Genomic DNA, 19,522 nt, shown 5'->3' with positions numbered 1-19,522 from the left:
AATGATGGTCACGAGTTGAAGCTTTGTTAGCATAGTGGTGCTGGTTTTACTAGTACAGTGCCACGATTGAGCAGGTTTTTCAAAGACCAGCGCCACATTATGGTTGTTTTGGAAAAACAATGCCATGGTTGTGTGCCATTTGCCATGCAACTATAAATTCAGGTTAGAGACTCAACTAGGTTTGGAGAGCATAAATAGATTCTACACACTCTCCCTTTCCTTTTGATACCAGGATTTCAAAAATCTAAGGCCTCTAGGTCAATCAAAGAGGTTCGGTCAAAACCCATTGATGGCCCTAGAGGGGTTAAATTAGACCCATTCCAAATTATATGGGTTCATACTGCTCACACAAGTTAGAATATATCCTTAATTAATGTTTAACTATCTTCCCAATGTTGGTCCAAATGGTTTGAAGCATTGTTAACATAGTGGTGTTGGTTTTACATGTACAACACCATGATGTAGCTAGTTTTTCAAAGACCAGCGCCACGCTGTAGATAGTTTTGGAAAAACAACACCATGGTCGCATGCCACTTAGCACATGACAATAAATTCAGGTTGGAGGCTCAGAACCAGGTTTGGTGTAACGCCCGAAAATTTCCAACTAAATTATTAGAAATATTCTACTATTTTTGTGGAATTTTAGGATATTTTTATAGAATTTGTAGAGTAGCGGAAGTAGCAAAAATAAATAGAAACGTAAAATAGCCTAAGCGGGAATTGAACCCGCAACCTATGGACCCAGTGTCTTATAGAGAACTCTAGTAACCAGGAGGCCCCAGCAAGGGTGTGCTGAAAGAAGAGGGAAACAGTTATATTTAAGGGTTAGTTGGTCGAATAAATCACTTAATATAAATAAAAAAAAAATTAAGTGAGGAGTTATTAGTTTTCATCGGAAGCTTTTCCTCTCCTCACCCTAATTCCGCCGAACCTCTCTTCTTCCAAACCTCACGGCACCTCAACCTCCAAGAAACCTAGGGTTTTATCCCAAGGGCTATAGGAGCACTTTCCGGCGGCAACTCCGGCACGGGAACACTCCTCTCCGAGAGAAGAGCACGTAGACGCGAGGAGATCGACGAAGGGATCTTCTCCACCGGAAATCTAGCGATCAGATCGTAAGGAAATCTAGCGCAGGATGTAAGAAACCCCTCACCTGCAGTATAAGTAGCTCTTTTCACGATTTTATGCCTTAGTTTAGTTGTATACAGATTTTCAGCACATAGGGTGTGAATTAGTGCACACCAAATGTTTGATGAAATGTTTAGCTCAGTTAAATGCAACATAGGCATTCTTAATAGCATAGATAAATGCAATAGGAGCATTTTATAGCATACTTAGCCTTGCTACAACTTATATGGGACTACGGTCCAATGGGTGGGCTCCCACAGTTGCCTCAAGGTTCAGATAGCCTAGCTCTAGGTTCAGATAACCTAGAAATAGCAAGATAAGATAATTCAGTTATAAAATAGTATTTTACTTTTATCAGTGGCACTGTACTAGACTTCAGTTGTCCTTGGGTTGGGCTCCCATAGTTCTCCCTAGGTTTAGATAACCTAGTAAACTCTATTAGATTTGGGACTAGCTACCTCAGGTCTAGTTAGGGATGCGCGCATAGCAAGTACAATTGCTGGGCCCATCAGCAGCATGATTAGTATTTTCATCTATTTATGGTAAATAGTTTTTCAAAGCTTCACAATTTAGTTATGTGATTATAGTTCAGAATTTGTATCAGCTTTGCATTAGTTTAGTTAGCTATTGTATCAGTTTAGTTCTATCCTGTTGATACTAGAAGATATTGCCATGATCAACTTTTGATTTCTATGTTTTGTATGATAGTATGCCATGCCATGCTCTAACATGTTCCGTATATATTTCAAATAGCATGTTTTAAAAGCATAAATTGCATCGTATGCATGTTTTGTGAGGTAGATGGTTTCTTACTAAGCTCCTAAGCTTACAGATACTTCTTTTCCTTATATTGCAAATAAAGGTAAAGGAAAGATGGATTAGCGGAGGCTGGAGGACAATGCAATGAAGATGTGGGTGGATAGGAACTTGAAATAAAGATCTTTGGAGAAACTAGCAACTCAAGAACTTAGTATTTCCTGTGGTGTTACTTTTCTGCACTTTTAGTTAATTAAGTGTCTTGAATTGCGATAGTCATACTTAGATTACTGATTGTCATAATCTTAGTTAGCTAGCCATGAGTAATGATAGGTCCAGTAGCTTTGTTTTTGCTTATGGAGTTGATATATGTGATTTGAGCATGAAGCAGTGCTGAAATCAGATTTCTGATACGAAATCAGGAACCCCAATCGATCAACCGATCGATTGGAGGCTCTTCAATCGATCAGCTGATCGATTGGGCAGCTGGTTCTGTGAACAGTAAGCTCCTGGATTGATCAGCCGATCGATCCGGTAGCGTTCTGTCGCGAACAGAGAGCTCTGGAATCGATCACTGGATCGATTGGCCAGACTGGATCGATCAGCCGATCGATCCAGACGGGACCTTCGTGCACAGTAGCAAGCTAAATCGATCAGTGGATCGATCCAATAGCTCCAATCGATTGAGTGATAAGCTCAATCGATCGGGAAGCTGGATTTTGACTAGGAACCTTTAGTTGTAGCTTCTTGACCATGGGGGATGAAAGATATGTCATGTATACCTTAGATCCCATCCCTTAGCACATGTAGAACAAAGAAATTGCATTAGCATAAAGAAAATTTAAATTAGATCAGTTTTCCGCACATTAAGAATAGTTAGCAACAGTATAATGTAACCCCCGGCCTTACAGCTTAGTTAGTAGGAGGCGGGTCGTTACAGAGTGGTATCAGAGCAAAGTTCTATACTTCCTACACACACATCAACATTGAACCTTCAGCTTCCAAGTAAGAATACCTCTCACTTTATTATGTTCTCTCTTTCATGATTATAGATACTGTAGCATGTTAATTTATGATAACACTTAACATGATAGTAGTAGTAGTTATATAAATATGATTGTATTAGTTATGTATGTCCTCTATCTCTTTAGAAAATGGTACGAGGATGCCCAGCTAGAAAGACACCAGCTACTGAGCCCCAGCATGAGGCAGGCAGTTCAGTGCCTCCCCCAGACCTTACAGCAGTAGTGGCTCAGTTGCAAAAGCAGCTAGCTGAACAACAACAGGAGATAGCCACCTTAAGGGCTAATCAGCAGAACACTCCCACTGTCTCACCAGAACCTAACTTAGAAACCCCAGTAGTGATAGAGGTTCCATCAGTCCAACCTGCAGCACCGGTAGCCCCAGCAGCAGGGGCAAAGAGAGAAGCTTATCTGATCCAGTGGTAGAGAATCAAGCCAGAGAACTTCTCAGGCACTAGTGAACCATGGGACGCCCAAGCCTGGTTCAAAACACTGGAGAGCACGATGGAGCTTCTGGACTGGCCAGAGGTTGAAAAGGTGAAATGCGCCTCCTTCTGCCTGACAGGAGACACATGTATGTGGTGGGAAAGAATAAAGGTGAAGCGCCCAGTGAACCAAATGACATGGGCTGACTTCGAGAGAGAATTCTTTGAAGAGTTCTTTCACATGCGGGTTACAAACCGCCACTACGACGAGTTCACTGAATTTCGCCAGGGCAACCTTTCGGTGGAGGAAGCCGTGAAGAAATTCAACAGATTGGCTCGTCTATGCCCTGAACTAGTCAGCACTGAAAAAGAACGAGCCCGGTTAATGCTCAAGATGCTAAGGCCGGAAATAGCAATGAACGTGGCCAGCGGCGTCCATAGGCCGCAAACCACTGAAGAGCTAGTAAGCAGTGCTCTGACCACCGAGCACTACCAGAACAATATCAAATAGCAGAAGCAAGTCCTCTCAGAGTCCAAAGGTTAGGGAGGCTCAGGTACTCAGAAACACCAGGGCCACAACTCTAACTGGAAAGGGAACTCTAGCAACAAATGCAAACCAGGGAGTTACCCAAAAGGAGGACCAGCCAGCAAACAGCCTAGTTATCCCAAATGTTTTACTTGTGGGAAATTCCACCCAGGAGTTTGTCGCAAGGGCACACGAGGATGCTTCGAATGTGGACAAGAGGGGCATATGGCTAAGCAGTGCCCGAACAAGACCGATTTTCCTCAACCACAGCCGATTCAGTATGGAGGTCAGCCAACCCAGTTACACCAGATGTAGGCTGCTTTAGATGGTCCATACATCAGCCAGGGCAGACTAGAAGCCCCCTCAGCCACGATGAATGCGAGGATCTATTCACTCACCAGAGAGGATGTAGCGAATGTCTCGACAGTTGTTACAGGTTAGATCAGTATTTTACAGCAAAGTACAACTGTCTTATTCGATACTGGGGCAACCCATTCTTATATATCCAGGGCATTTTCTGAAAAGTTAGCGATACCTCCAGAGGTACTCAGTGGTTAGTTTCTGACAACACTACCTTCGGAAGAAATTATGGCATCCACGCACTGGCTCAGAGTAGTGCCAGTCATTATAGCAGACAGAGAACTCTTTTGTGATCTGATAGTGCTAGATATGACTGATTACGATGTCATTTTTGGAATGGACTTCCTGATCAGATACGATGCCTCTATCGAGTGCCGTAAACAGAAAGTCATATTCCAACCTGAAGCAGGAATACAATTTGAGTATAGCGGAGAACCAAAGAGAAAAGCCAAGAAATTTCTCTCAGCTCTGAAAGCACAGAAATTGCTAGATTCAGGATGTACGGGATTTTTAGCGCATGTAGTCAATACTAGTTAGGACAAGGACCAAAAGATAGAAGAGGTCCGAGTTGTATGTGACTACCCAGTAGTCTTCCCTGAAGAGTTACCAGGCCTAGCACCAGACAGGGAGATTGAATTCGAGATAGAACTCATTCCCGGTACAAATCCCATCTCCAAAGCACCTTACCGCATGGCTCCAACAGAACTGAAGGAACTTCAGGAGCAACTACAGGAGCTGCTTGACAAGGGCTTCATACGTCCTAGTTACTCACCATGGGGAGCGCCTATATTGTTTGTGAAGAAGAAGGACGGGAGCATGCGCCTGTGTATAGATTACAGAGCATTGAACCAAGTCACGATCAAGAACAGGTATCCTCTTCCCAGAATAGATGACCTGTTTGATCAGCTAAAGGAAGCAGTAGTGTTCTCTAAAATAGACCTCAGGTCAGGATATCACCAGGTTAGAGTTAAAGAAGGTGATATACCCAAGACAACCGTCAGGACCAGATACGGACATTATGAGTTCGTAGTCATGCCCTTTGGCGTGACAAATGCTCCAGCTACTTTCATGGATCTCATGAACAGAGTATTCAGGGAATACTTAGATAAGTTTGTTATCGTGTTCATCGACGACATTCTTATCTATTCCAGAACTCAGGAAGAACACGTAGAGCACCTGAAGACAGTACTACAGATCCTTCAGCAGAACCGGCTGTACGCCAAGTTCACGAAGTGTGAATTCTGGCTCGATCAGGTGTCCTTTCTGGGTCACATCATCTCCAAGGATGGTGTTATGGTAGACCCCAACAAGATAGAGGCTGTGAGTAACTGGAAAAGACCTAAGAACGCCAGTGAGATCAGAAGCTTCCTAGGACTAGCGGGCTATTATAGAAAATTTGTAGAGGACTTCTCCAGGATAGCCTCCCCACTGACAGCTCTTACCAGAAAGAACAGAAAATTTCAGTGGACAGAAGACTGTGAGAACAGCTTCAGCGAGCTAAAGAGGAGATTGACCAGTGCTCCCATTCTGGCTCTACCAAAAAACACAGACAGCTTTGATATTTATAGTGATGCCTCTAAGTTGGGACCAGGAGCAGTACTGATGTAAAATGGCAAGGTGATCGCCTATGCCTCCAGACAACTCAAGGATTATGAGAGGAACTACCCTACTCATGACCTCGAGCTTGCAGCAGTTGTCTTCGCTCTCAAAATTTGGAGACATTACTTGTATGGAGCTCAGTGCAGAGTGTATACAGATCATCAGAGTTTGAAGTACTTCTTCACTCAGAAGGATTTGAATATGCGATAGCGCAGATGGCTCGAGCTGGTCAAGGACTACGATATATATATCCTCTACCACCCAGGAAAGGCCAATAAGGTGGCAGACGCACTTAGCAGGAAGTCCAGTGCCACCTTACTATCCCTGACAGCCATGTCACCATCCCTACAGAAGGAGATTATAGATTTTGGTCTCGAACTTATAGTGGGACAACTCTCTACTATGACTTTAGCATCTACCCTGCTTGGTGACATCCAGACAGCTCAGGATCAGGACCCTGAAATTCAAAAAATCAAGCAAGGGTTAACAGAATCAGAAAGTGGAGAGTTCAGGGTCTCAGATAGTGGGGTATTATATTTTGGTGACAGACTATGCGTTCCGGATCAGGAGGAACTACGGAGGAAGATTCTAGACGAGGCTCACAGGACTCCTTATGCGATGCATCCTGGTTCCACCAAAATGTACCAAGACCTGAAGAAATATTTTTGGTGGCCTGGGATGAAAAGAGACGTCGCTAGGTATGTTAGTATTTGTCTGACCTGTCAGAGGGTCAAGGCAGAACATCAGAGACCAGGAGGAGTTCTGCAGCCCATTCATATCCCAGAATGGAAGTGGGAGGATATTTCCATGGATTTCATAGTGGGATTACCTAGAACCACGAATGGTTTTGATGCCATCTGGGTAATAGTCGACAGGTTGACTAAATCAGCCCACTTTTTAGCTATCAGGATATCCTACTCCATGGAGCAGCTAGCTCAGTTGTATCTCAAGGAGATAGTCAGATTGCATGGAGTCCCACGGACCATTATTCCAGACAGAGACAGTAGATTCACATCACACTTCTGGGAGTGTGTACAGTCAGCATTGGGCACCAAGTTAAAATTTAGCACAGCCTTCCATCCTCAGACAGATGGTAAGACGGAGCGGGTAAATCAGGTACTCGAAGATATGCTCCGAGCGTGTGCCCTAGACTTCAAGGGAAGTTGGTGCAAATATCTGAGTTTAGCAGAATTTGCATACAACAATAGCTATCAGGCCACTATCGGCATGACACCTTACGAGGCTCTCTATGGGCGGAGGTGTAGATCTCCAATCTGCTGGTATGAAAGTGGTGAACAGAAAGAACTAGAACTTCAGACAGATCTAGTAACAGATACCACAACAGCTATACAGCAGATCCGCCAGAGGATAGAAACAGCTCAGAGCCGCCAGAAAAGCTATGCTGATACACGACGCAGACCCTTTGAGTTTTAAGTTAGGGATACAGTGTTCCTCAGAATAGCTCCCATGAAGGGAATAATGCGTTTCGGGAAGAAGGGCAAATTAAGTCCCAGATATGTGGGACCATACCTTATCACTAGAAGAATTGGCAAGGTAGCATATGAGCTAGAGCTACCCCAGGAGATGTCAGCCATCCATAATGTATTTCATGTCTCTATGCTGAAGAAGGATATCCCAGATGCCACCACCCAAGTGATTGAGCACCAGTCGGTACAAGTCCGCAAAGATCTCAGCTATGACAGTCGGCCTATTCAGATAATAGACCGAGCAGTTAAGAAATTACGGAACAAGGAAGTACCATTAGTAAAAGTTATTTGGCAAAGTCACACCGCAGAAGAGGCAACTTGGGAGACAGAAGCCAGTATGAGACAGAAGTATCCAAAGTTATTCTAAGTTCGAGGATGAACTTTTTATAAGGTATGGGGGTTGTAACGCCCAAAAATTTCCAACTAAATTATTAGAAATATTCTACTATTTTTGTGGAATTTTAGGATATTTTTATAGAATTTTTAGCGTAGCAGAAGTAGCAAAAAATAAATAGAAACGTAAAATAGCCTAAGCGGGAATTGAACCCGCAACCTATGGACCCAGTGTCTTATAGAGAACTCTAGTAACCAGGAGGCCCCAGTAGGGGTGTGCTGAAAGAAGAGGGAAACAGTTATATTTAAGGGTTAGTTGACCGAATAAACCACTTAATATAAATAAAAAAAAAAAATTAAGTGAGGAGTTATTAGTTTTCATCGGAAGCTTTTCCTCTCCTCACCCTAATTCCGCCGAACGTCTCTTCTTCCAAACCTCACGGCACCTCAACCTCCAAGGAACCTAGGGTTTCATCCCAAGGGTTATAGGAGCACTTTCAGGCGGCAACTCCGGCACGAGAACGCTCCTCTCCGAGAGAAGAGCACGTAGACGCGAGGAGATCGACGAAGGGATCTTCTCCACCGGAAATCTAGCGATCAGATAGTAAGGAAATCTAGCGCAGGATGTAAGAAACCCCTCACCTGCAGTATAAGTAGCTCTTATCACGATTTTATGCCTTAGTTTAGTTGTATACAGATTTTCAGCACATAGGGTGTGAATTAGTGCACACCAAATGTTTGATGAAATGTTTAGCTCAATTAAATGCAACATAGGCATTCTTAATAGCTTAGATAAATGCAATAGGAGCATTTTATAGCATACTTAGCCTTGCTACAACTTATATGGGACTACGGTCCAATGGGTGGGCTCCCACAGTTGCTTCTAGGTTAAGATAACCTTGCTCTAGGTTCAGATAACCTAGAAATAGCATGATAAGATAATTCAGTTATAAAATAGTATTTTACTTTTATCAGTGGCACTGTACTGGACTTCAGTTGTCCTTGGGTTGGGCTCCCATAGTCGTCCCTAGGTTTAGATAACCTAGTAAACCCTACTAGATTTGGGACTAGCTACCTCAGGTCTAGTTAGGGATGCGCGCATAGCAAGTACAGTTGCTGGGCTCATCAGCAGCATGATTAGTATTTTCATCTATTTATGGTAAATAGTTTTTCAAAGCTTCACAATTTAGTTATGTGATTACAGTTCAGAATTTGTATCAGCTTAGCATTAGTTTAGTTAGCTATTGTATCAGTTTAGTTCTATCTTGTTGATACTAGAAGATATTGCATGATCAGCTTTTGATTTCTATGTTTTGTATGATAGCATGCCATGCCATGCTCTAACATGTTCAGTATATATTTCAAATAGCATGTTTTAAAAGCATAAATTGCATCGTATGCATGTTTTGTGAGGTAGATGGTTTCTTACTAAGCTCCCAAGCTTACATATACTTCTTTTCCTTATACTGCAGATAAAGGTAAAGGAAAGATGGATTAGCGGAAGCTGGAGGACAATGCAATGAAGATGTGTGTGGATAGGAACTTGGAATAAAGGTCTTTGGAGAAACTAGCAACTCAAGAACTTAGTATTTCTTGTGGTGTACTTTTCTGCACTTTTAGTTAATTAAGTGTCTTGAATTGCGATAGTTATGCTTAGATTACTGATTGTCATGATCTTAGTTAGCTAGCCATGAGTAATGATAGGTCTAGTAGCTTTGTTTTTGCTTATGGATTTGATATATGTGATTTGAGCACGAAGCAGTACTGAAATCAGATTTCTGATACGAAATCAGGAACCCCAATCGATCAGCCGATCGATTGGAGGCTCCTCAATCGATCAGCTGATCGATTGGGCAGCTAGTTCTGCGAACAGTAAGCTCCTGGATCGATCAGCCGATCGATCCGGTAGCGTTCTATCATGAACAGAGAGCTCTGGAATCGATCACTGGATCGATTGGCCAGACTAGATCGATCAGCCGATCGATCCATACGGGACCTCTGTGCACAGTAGCAAGCTGAATCGATCGGTGGATCGATCCAATAGCTCCAATCGATTGAGTGATAAGCTCAATCGATCGGGAAGCTGGATTTTGACTAGGAACCTTTAGTTGTAGCTTCTTGACCATGGGGGATGAAAGATATGTCATGTATACCTTAGATCCCATCCCTTAGCACATGTAGAACAAAGAAATTGCAATAGCATAAAGAAAATTTAAATTAGATCAGTTTTCCGCACATTAAGAATAGTTAGCAACAATATAGTGTAACCCCCGGCCTTACAGCTTAGTTAGTAGGAGACGGGTCGTTACATTTGGAGGGAATAAATAGATTCTACACACTTTTCCCTTCCTATCAATACCATGATTTTAGAAATCCAAGGCCTCTAAGTCAATCAATAGATTTCGATCAAAACTCATTGATGACCCTAGAGGGGTTGGATCAGACCCATTCCAAGTTGTAAGGTTGAATTCATATGGCTCACACAAGTCAGAATTTACTCTCAATTACTGTTTAACTATCTTCCCAATGATGGTCTAAACAAGTTGAAGCTTTATTAATATAGTGGTGTTGGTTTTAGTACAATGCCATAGCGTAGTTGTTTTTTCAAAGAATAGCACCATGTGTAGCTGTTTTTGGGAAAACAACACTATGGTCGTGTGCCACTTGGCACATGACCATAAATTTAGGTTGGAAACTCAGAAACAGTTTTGGAGAGCATAAATAGATTCTACACACTCTCCCCTTCCTATCAATACTAAGATTTTAAAAATTCAAGGCCTCTAGGTCAATCTATGGACTTCAGTCAAAATCCATTAATGGCCCTAGAGGGGTCAGATCAGACCCATTCCAAGTTGTAAGGGTTCATATGACTCACACAAATCAGAATATGCCCTCAATTACTATTAACTATCTTCCTAATGATGGTCCAAATGGCTTGAAGCTTTGTTAGCATAGTGGTACTGGTTTTACAAGTACAGTGCCACGACATAGCTGATTTTTCAAAGAACAGCGCCACTCTATAGCTGGTTTTGGAAAAATAGTGCCATGGTCGCGTGCCACTTGGCACGTGACTATATTTCAGGTTGGAGACTCAAAATTAGGTTTAGACGGCTTAAATAGATTCTACACACTCTCCCCTTCCTATAAATACCAGTATTTTATAAATCCAAGTCCTCTAGGTCAATTAATGAATTTTGATCAAAATCCATTGATAGTTCTAGAACGGTCGGATCGGACCCATTCCAAATTATATGGGTTCATACAACTCACACAAGTCATCATATGTCCTTAATTACTGTTTAACTCTCTTCCCAATGCTGGTCTAAATGGGTTGAAGTTTTGTTAACATAGTGGTGCTGGTTTTACAAGTACAGTGCAACGGTGAAGTTGATTTTTCAAGAACATCGCCACAATATAGCTGGTTTTGGAAAAATAGTGTCATATTTGCGTGCCACTTGGCACACAACCATAAATTTAGGTTGGTGTCTTAGAACCTGGTTTGGAGGGCATAAATAAATTCTACACACTCTCCCCTTCCTATCAATTATAGGATTTTAGAAATCCAATGCCTCTAGGCCAATCAATGGATTTTCATCAAAAATCATTGATAGACTTAGAGGGGTTGGATTAGACCCATTCCAAGTTATAATGGTTCATATGACTCACACAAGTTAGAATATGCTCTCAATCACTGTTTAGATATTTTCCCAATACTGGTTCAAATGGGTTGAAACTTTGTTAACATAGTGGTGCTAGTTTTACAAGTATAGCACCACATCGAAGTTGTTCCAAGACCAACGACACAGTGTAATTGGTTTTGGAAAATTCTACCCAATGCTGGTCCAAACGATTTGAAAAATCTAGTGGTACTGGTTTTCAAAAATCTTTGTAGACCTTCTTAATACGCCAATGTATAAATATAGACTTTTTATTAATGATGATTTTTTTAATCTAATAAGTTAGTTGGTCAAAATGTCTCTAAAGTGTCTCTTAATCTAATAAGTTAGACCTTCCCAACATTTTTCCAAACGATTTTCATTTTTTGGTACATTATGGTGTGCTAGTTTGAGAAGATACAACACCATGGTGGTATTGCTAACAAGCCCTAAACCTTAATAATATTTTAAAGACCACTTATATAATTTGAAAAATATGAATGTATGAGACTCATCAATGAATTAATGGTGAGCTACCTAATCTGTTTCATTGATCTGTCACTTCTATAAAATAACGAGTCATAGCTATGTCTGTCATCGCCCATATGACCACTCATACCTTTTATAAATCATGACTCGTGAATACTGGCAAAATCATACTTTATCAGAAAGGCAATTGTGGGCTCGTGATAGATCTATTACCTAATTGAAAAGTTTTAGCGCCTCTCATTTCCTATAAAAGAGAAGAAGTCTCCTGTCATGACATCCAAAGGTAAAGGAGTAGCATAACTATGGATTGACACTATCTTCCCGGCACCACCTTCATTATTCCTTTCATGGCATCCACTATCTTTGTCTGAAATATGGTAGTGTTTCTTTCTCCCAAAGCGGGAATGACAAAGCGATCATGTTGTCTTTCACGGTGTAGTTTAAGCTTTCATATGGTTGGAGGCAGCCTATTTGGGGTTTGGAAAGGAATAACTTTATTGCGAACACCATCGTTTGTACATTGATCAAGTTAGACCACTAATAGTATGTACTATGATAACATCCTTTGGCCAGAACCTAAAGCCTCACGAATGCCTTGAGAAATTCTCATGGAGTTGCTAGAGGATTATCACTTCTATGAACATCCCTTATCCATGACCAAATGACGTGTGGGAGATGGAAAATAATGGGGATGCCATTTGGGGTTCAGAACAGTGTACGTTGATCAGGGCCGATAATGTGAATCCAACCAAAGAGAAAGATATCTCAAGAACCCACAACGAATGGAAGGAGAAAGAAAGAAAGAACTAAATCGATAGGATTGATGAAAAGAACCTCGATCCAATGCTTAGGAAAGCATGAATCTTGGTATAGAAGATGGTAGACGCCACAACCTTGGGATGGAGGTTGATAAGTCTTCGAACGCCACAAGGAAATACCTTGATAAGTTCTAATTCAATGAAGAACCAACAAGTGAGAGTCTCACCATACTTTAGATTGAAAAATATGTCAAAGATACATGTGTGGCCGTCACCCCCTTTATTTATAGCTATAAGGTGACCAAAAAACCCTAAAAGGCCAAAAGAAAGCCCATTTAGTAAAGGCCTATGTAGACTATTTAGCCATTTTAAGCTTATGGCTTTATTATGTTAGTTAGAGCCCTAGAGCCAATCATTTGATGATTGTATTATGGACTTATTGTATCATATTCTTATATAAATAAAGGCATTTGTTTTGGTTATTATACTTACTTGTATTGGTGCCAAATAAACTAAGTATAATAGCGTCCTTGAGTAGAGGGTTCTTACCTATATCAATCGGTTAGTTGAACCGATAGTGACATGATATAGGGAATACTACTCTTAATCATTCCTAGTCGAGTATTAACATTCAGGGACAATGTTAATGCAATAAGACTAGCATGTAGGTCAACTCGATGACTTGATCTCACAAGTCATGGATATAGAGATATCAAGTTGACACATGGGTATGCATTGGAGAATGTATACTGAATGACCCGCCATGAGAAAGTATCATGAATCGTTATATGAGTGTCATATACTTTCTCATGTGGCTATTAGTATGACTACTCGTCCTTAGACCTGAAGTCACCATGGTTCCCTACATAAGGAGTTATGTACTTTGGTTTCGTCAAACGTCACCCGTAACTGTGTGGACTATAAAGGCGATTACTGGGTATATAAAGAATTATGCAGAGAGATGTGAGTGAAGTAGATGGGATCTATCCCTCCTATATGATGGGAGCGACATCGATATTCTTGATAGGGTGAGACCACGAAGTGCATGGCCATGCCCAAATGAGTCAATATGAGATATTGAACTCATTTGATTTAGTGAGTCTACTTGGAGTTCAAGATTTAGTTTGATCAGAGGATGACACGGTCTATGCCTCACATTGATCAATCTAGATGTCTTGGATAGAAGGACACTTGTCATATATTGTGAGGAGTCACAATTAGTAGTCACAAGGTGATGTTGGATCTCGACATTATTGTAACTTGGGTAGTAATGATGTGTTGCTAGATACCGCTCATTACTTATGCTCCCAAATGAGTTTAGGGGCATTGCCAACGTTATAAGAACCTATAAGGTCACACACTAAGTACATTTAAATGGAAATTAGGTTCATATGATGAACCAAGAGGATTAGATTCATTTGATGAATCAAATTCGATTAAGAGTAATCTTAATTGGGCTAATTGAGTTGGACTCAAGTTGATTCATGTGTTCAATGAGTCTAACTTAGATTATGACTTATTGAATCAATTTAATTAAATGAATTAGATTCATTATATTAAATTGGCTTGAATTAAATGGTTGGATTAGATCAACCATGAGAGAGATTAAGTCAAGTTGACTTGACTTGAGAGGAAGAGGAAGAGTCAAGTTTGACTTGACTTTATGCCACATCATTAGTGAGTTGGCAAGATGTGGACCAATGATGATGCTCCACATCATCATGGTTACTTAAGTGTGTGCCACATCATGGAGGTTACAAACCTCCATTCCATTTAATGTGGTCGGCCACATTAATTGTAATGGAGTTACAATTGTGGCCGACCATACTCAAAAATGAATATAATTCATTTTCTCATTCAAGGGGTTATTCACTTCTTCTTCCTCCTTGAGTTCTCTTCTTGCTCTCCCTCTCCTCATCTTGCCATGACCTACTAAGGTGCTAGCACACCTATAGTTTGGTTATCTCCTTCTTGTGTTCGTGTGGATACGCATAGAGAGTTGTCTACCTTGACAACTTGAGATCCGACACTTCCTTTGGACGAGCGGGATTCGTGAAGGGCACGCATCAAGGGTAATTCCTTCTCCTAGTTTAGAACTAGCATAAAACTCGTACTCGTAAGTTTTTCAAAAGTTTTTACTTCGCACGGATCCGGTGGCTGGGGCTTTCGGGGTTTCCGCGATGCGAAAAAGCGGTTTTCGCGGCCCGAAAAACCCAACAGTGATATCAGAGCCACGTGCGAAGACTTGTACGAGTTTCATTTGAATTTTTAAGAAAAATGTAGGTTCTGTAATTTTCTGTAAATTTAGGTTTTTTATGGGTTTTATAGGTAATATTCTGGTAGAAGCGAAGCACAAGTGTTTCGGCAATTCTAGGCTTCGGCTACCGCGAAGATTTTTCCAAAACGGCTTGGTTTCGCCCCAAATCCTTTTGGGAAAGTGGGCTAAGGCGCTGTAGGATCGCTAAGGAACCCTCGCGATGGCTATATCGCGGGTAGGGGCGCTGCTCCTGGCTCCGCAAGGGGATTCGTTCTGCAATTGCGCCCGAAAACCGCTAAACGGGACCGCCGAGAAATTTTACTAGTAAAAATTGTAAAAATTAGTATTAAAATTACAGAAAATTATGGAAATTACATAATTTTAAATTATATATAATTTGTGAAAGTCATGGCCCTAAAGACCCAATTTGATTGGAATTATGTTGTAATTCATATTACGGCCCGCGCGCCGTTTTTGTGTTGTGGTGTTGTACATTTGCTCCGCGACCTGCGCGTCGTGCCTTTCTCTATTTTATATTCTTGTTATAAATTAGTTTAGACTCGAATATAACTCGAGTTTCAAAAATTGTAATGTACAAAATTGAAGCCGTGGAAGGTCCACTCGAGACGGAGTTACGAGGAGGGCGCGAGCAACACAAGGTGGTCAAGGGAAGGAGCTTGAGAAGTTGTTGACCCTAGGTTGACCATCCGATCTTCTCATTGGCTAGAGAAGATCATAGTAGGGCCATGACTAATCACAAATTAATTTAATTAATTGCTTGTGTATATGTGATGCATGATTAAGTAATTAATTAGTGCCTAACGATTAGATTAGATCTAAGTCGTGCACATGATGCACCCTTTCGATAAGATTAGATCTATCGAGTATATTATACGTATCATCGTTTAGATTAGATCTAAATCACATGAACTCTAACGCCTACCGTGTCGTGATACCTATCACTACCTCGATCACATGTGTTGTTTAATCTGCCAAAGTAGAGCAACACATATTATCTTGGTAGGGTACGGAGGGACAATCTTGGTCCCGCTTATCAACGCATGGGCGAATACAAACTCAATTAGATTGAGTGTTCGTAGTTAACTCGGTTGGATTGAGTACAACTATAGGCATTCTTCCAATGGTTGGAAAGATAGGACATAAATCACATTTATATTAATTCTTGGGCGTATTAGCCAAAGCTAACTCAAGTTTTAATATAACTGCGGATAATGATCCTATAAACAAGAGTTTCATAGAGATGTAATTGGTAAATCGTTACCTACCGATCATACTAAATCTTGGGCGTATTAGCCAAAGCTAACTCAAGGGTTAGTATGATGTGGATCTTGTCCCACATGAATTATAGAATTCAGTGGGAGCATCATTTAGTTAAAGGCCTAATTAAATGATTTAAAAGAATATGATATTTATTTTCTGCATTTTTCTGTTGTAGATAACCATGACGTCGAATACGAACTCCTTCTCCCTGCGTTCAGTCCTTGAGAAGGACAAGCTCAACGGAGCAAATTTCCTGGACTGGTACAGGAACTTGAGAATAGTTCTCACCCAGGAACGTAAACTGTACGTTCTAGAGCAGCCCATTCCGGAGGCTCCTCCTGCCAATGCCACGCGAGCAGATAAAGATGCTTACAAGAAGCATCAAGATGACGTATTAGATGTGTCCTGTTTAGTGCTCACGACCATGAACTCTGAGCTTCAGAAGCAACACGACTTAATGGGCGCTTACGATATGGTTGAACATCTTCGTCAACTGTATCAAGGACAAGCGAGGCATGAGAGATTTGAGATCTCAAGGGCACTATTTCAGTGCAAGATGTCAGATGGGGCTCCCGTAGGCCCATATGTACTCCAAATGATTGGGTATATAGAAAACTTACAGAGGTTGGGATTCCCACTTGGCCAAGAGCTGGCCACTGACCTGATCTTGCAATCCTTGCCGGATAGCTATAGTTAGTTCGTTCTAAACTACAATATGAACGAAATTGACAAGTCACTGCCCGAGCTGCTTAGCATGTTAAGAACTGCTGAGCTGAACCTTAAGAAGGTTCTGATGGTTCAGAAACACAAGGGCAAGGGCAAGCCCAAAGGCAAAGGAAAGTCCCAAGCCAAGGGCAAAGGCAAGACACTGAAGCCTAAAGGAGGGGTCACCAAGGATGCTACCTGCTTCCACTGCGGTCAGACCGGGCACTGGAAGAGGAACTGCAAGGTGTACCAGGAAGATCTTAAGAAGAAGCGAAGTGAGACTTCCACTTCAGGTATATATGTTATAGAAGTCAATCTATCTATTTCTTCATCATGGGTATTAGATACCGGATGTGCATCTCACATTTGTACTAATGTGCAGGCGCTGAGAAATAGCAGGCCATTGGCGAAGGGCGAGGTGGACCTACGTGTAGGTAATGGAGCACGGGTTGCTGTTGTTGCTGTAGGGACTTATTTTCTATCTCTGCCCTCTGGGCTTGTATTAGAGTTGGATGATTGTTGTTATGTACCTGTATTAACTAAGAACATAATTTCTGTTTCTTGTTTGGACAAGAAAGGTTTCACTTTTATAATTAAGGATAAATGTTGTTCTGTTTATTTAAAAAATATATTCTATTGTAGTGCACCTCTGATGAACGGACTCTACATTCTAGACCTTGAAAGCCCTATCTATAACATAAATACCAAGAGGTTCAAGTCAAATGACCTGAACCAAACCTATCTCTGGCACTGTCGCTTAGGTCATATAAATGACAAGCGCTTATCCCAGCTCCATAAGGATGGTTTGCTGGACTCATTTGATTTTGAATCTTATGAGACGTGCGAGTCATGCCTACTAGGCAAGATGACCAAGACTCCCTTTAGTGGGCTCAGTGAGAGAGCGACTGACTTATTAGGTCTTATACATAGTGATGTATGTGGCCTTTCAATGTCGCTGCTAGAGGCGGTTATAGGTACTTCATCACATTTACTGATGACTTCAGTAGATATGATTATGTGTACTTGATGACACATAAGTCTGAATCCTTTGAAAAGTTCAAAGAATTCAAGAATGAAGTACAGAACCAGCTTGGCAAGAGTATTAAGATACTTCGATCAGATCGAGGTGGAGAATACCTTAGCCATGAGTTTCGTGACAACCTAGCTGAGTATGAGATTCTATCCCAACTCACTCCTCCTGGAACACCACAGTGGAATGGTGTATCCAAAAGGAGGAATCGTACCCTATTAGATATGGTACGATCTATGATGAATTACACAGATCTTCCGACATTCCTTTGGGGCTATGCTCTAGATACGGCAGCTTTTATACTCAACCGAGTTCCATCGAAGGCCGTGATAAAGACACCATATAGGATATGGACTGGGAGAGATGCCCAGGTGTCTTTTATGAGGATTTGGGGTTGTGAGGCTTACGTTAGATGTCAAGTCTCAGACAAATTAGGACCCAAATCCGACAAGTGCTACTTTATTGGATATCCCAAGGAAACTAAGGGATATTACTTCTACATTCCCAGTCAGCACAAGGTAGTTGTGGCAAAGATTGGGGTCTTTCTAGAAAGACTAGTGGGAGCACGTTCGAACTTGAAGAAATTCAAGATGCGAACAATAGCACTGAACCCTCGATGGAAGTTGTACTGGAACCACAAAGTGTTGTGGATGATGTTGTTCCACAAGGAGTTGAGGAACAACAACCAGTTCAAGTAGACATACCTCTTCGCAGGTCTGATAGGGTACGTCGTCAACCTGAGAGATATTCATTTCTCTTGTCTGACCATGATGACGTTGCGCTCATAGATGATGAGCATGCCACCTATCAGGAAGCTGTGAAGAGACCAGATTTCGAGAAATGGCTAGAGGCCATGAGATCCGAAATGGAATCCATGTACACCAACCAAGTATGGACTTTGGTTGATCCAGCTGAAGGGGTAAAACCCATTGGGTGTAAGTGGGTCTTTAAGAGAAAGACTGACATGGATGGACTTATTTATAAGGGTCACTTGGTAGCTAAAGGTTTCAAGCAAATTCATGGTGTTGACTATGATGAAACCTTTTCTCCAGTAGCGATGTTTAAGTCCATTCGGATCTTGCTTGCTATTGCAGCATACCATGACTATGAGATATGGCAGATGGATGTCAAAACTGAGTTTCTGAATGGAAACCTGCTCGAGGATGTGTACATGACACAACCTGAGGGTTTTGTAGATCCACAGCATACTAGCAGAGTATGCAAGCTGCATAGGTCCATTTATGGACTAAAGCAAGCTTCTCGGAGCTGGAATTTTTGATTCGATGATGCAATCAAACAGTTTGGTTTCATCAAGAACGAAGATGAGCCTTGTGTCTACAAGAAGGTTGTAGGGGATATAGTTGTCTTCCTCATATTGTATGTGGATGACATACTACTCATTGGGAAGGACATCCCTTTGCTTCAGTCTGTCAAGACCTGGCTAGGGAGTTGCTTCTCAATGAAAGACTTAGGTGAGGCATCCCGCATTCTAGGGATACAGATCTATAGAGATAGATCTAAGAGATTGCTTGGCCTAAGTCAGAGTACATATATTGACAAGGTACTCCTACGGTTTGCCATGCAGAACTCCAAGAAGGGATTTCTACCGATGTCACATGGCGTGAGTCTTTCGAAGACTCAAATTCCCTCTTCTAGAGAGGAGAGAGACCGCATGGATCAGATCCCTTATGCCTCAGCCATAGGATCTAT

The sequence above is a fragment of the Zingiber officinale genome, chromosome 7B (assembly GCF_018446385.1).
Source record: "Zingiber officinale cultivar Zhangliang chromosome 7B, Zo_v1.1, whole genome shotgun sequence".
Classification (NCBI taxonomy): domain Eukaryota; kingdom Viridiplantae; phylum Streptophyta; class Magnoliopsida; order Zingiberales; family Zingiberaceae; genus Zingiber; species Zingiber officinale.
The sequence above is the reverse complement of the archived record's forward strand: the minus strand, read 5'-3'. Positions refer to the sequence as shown.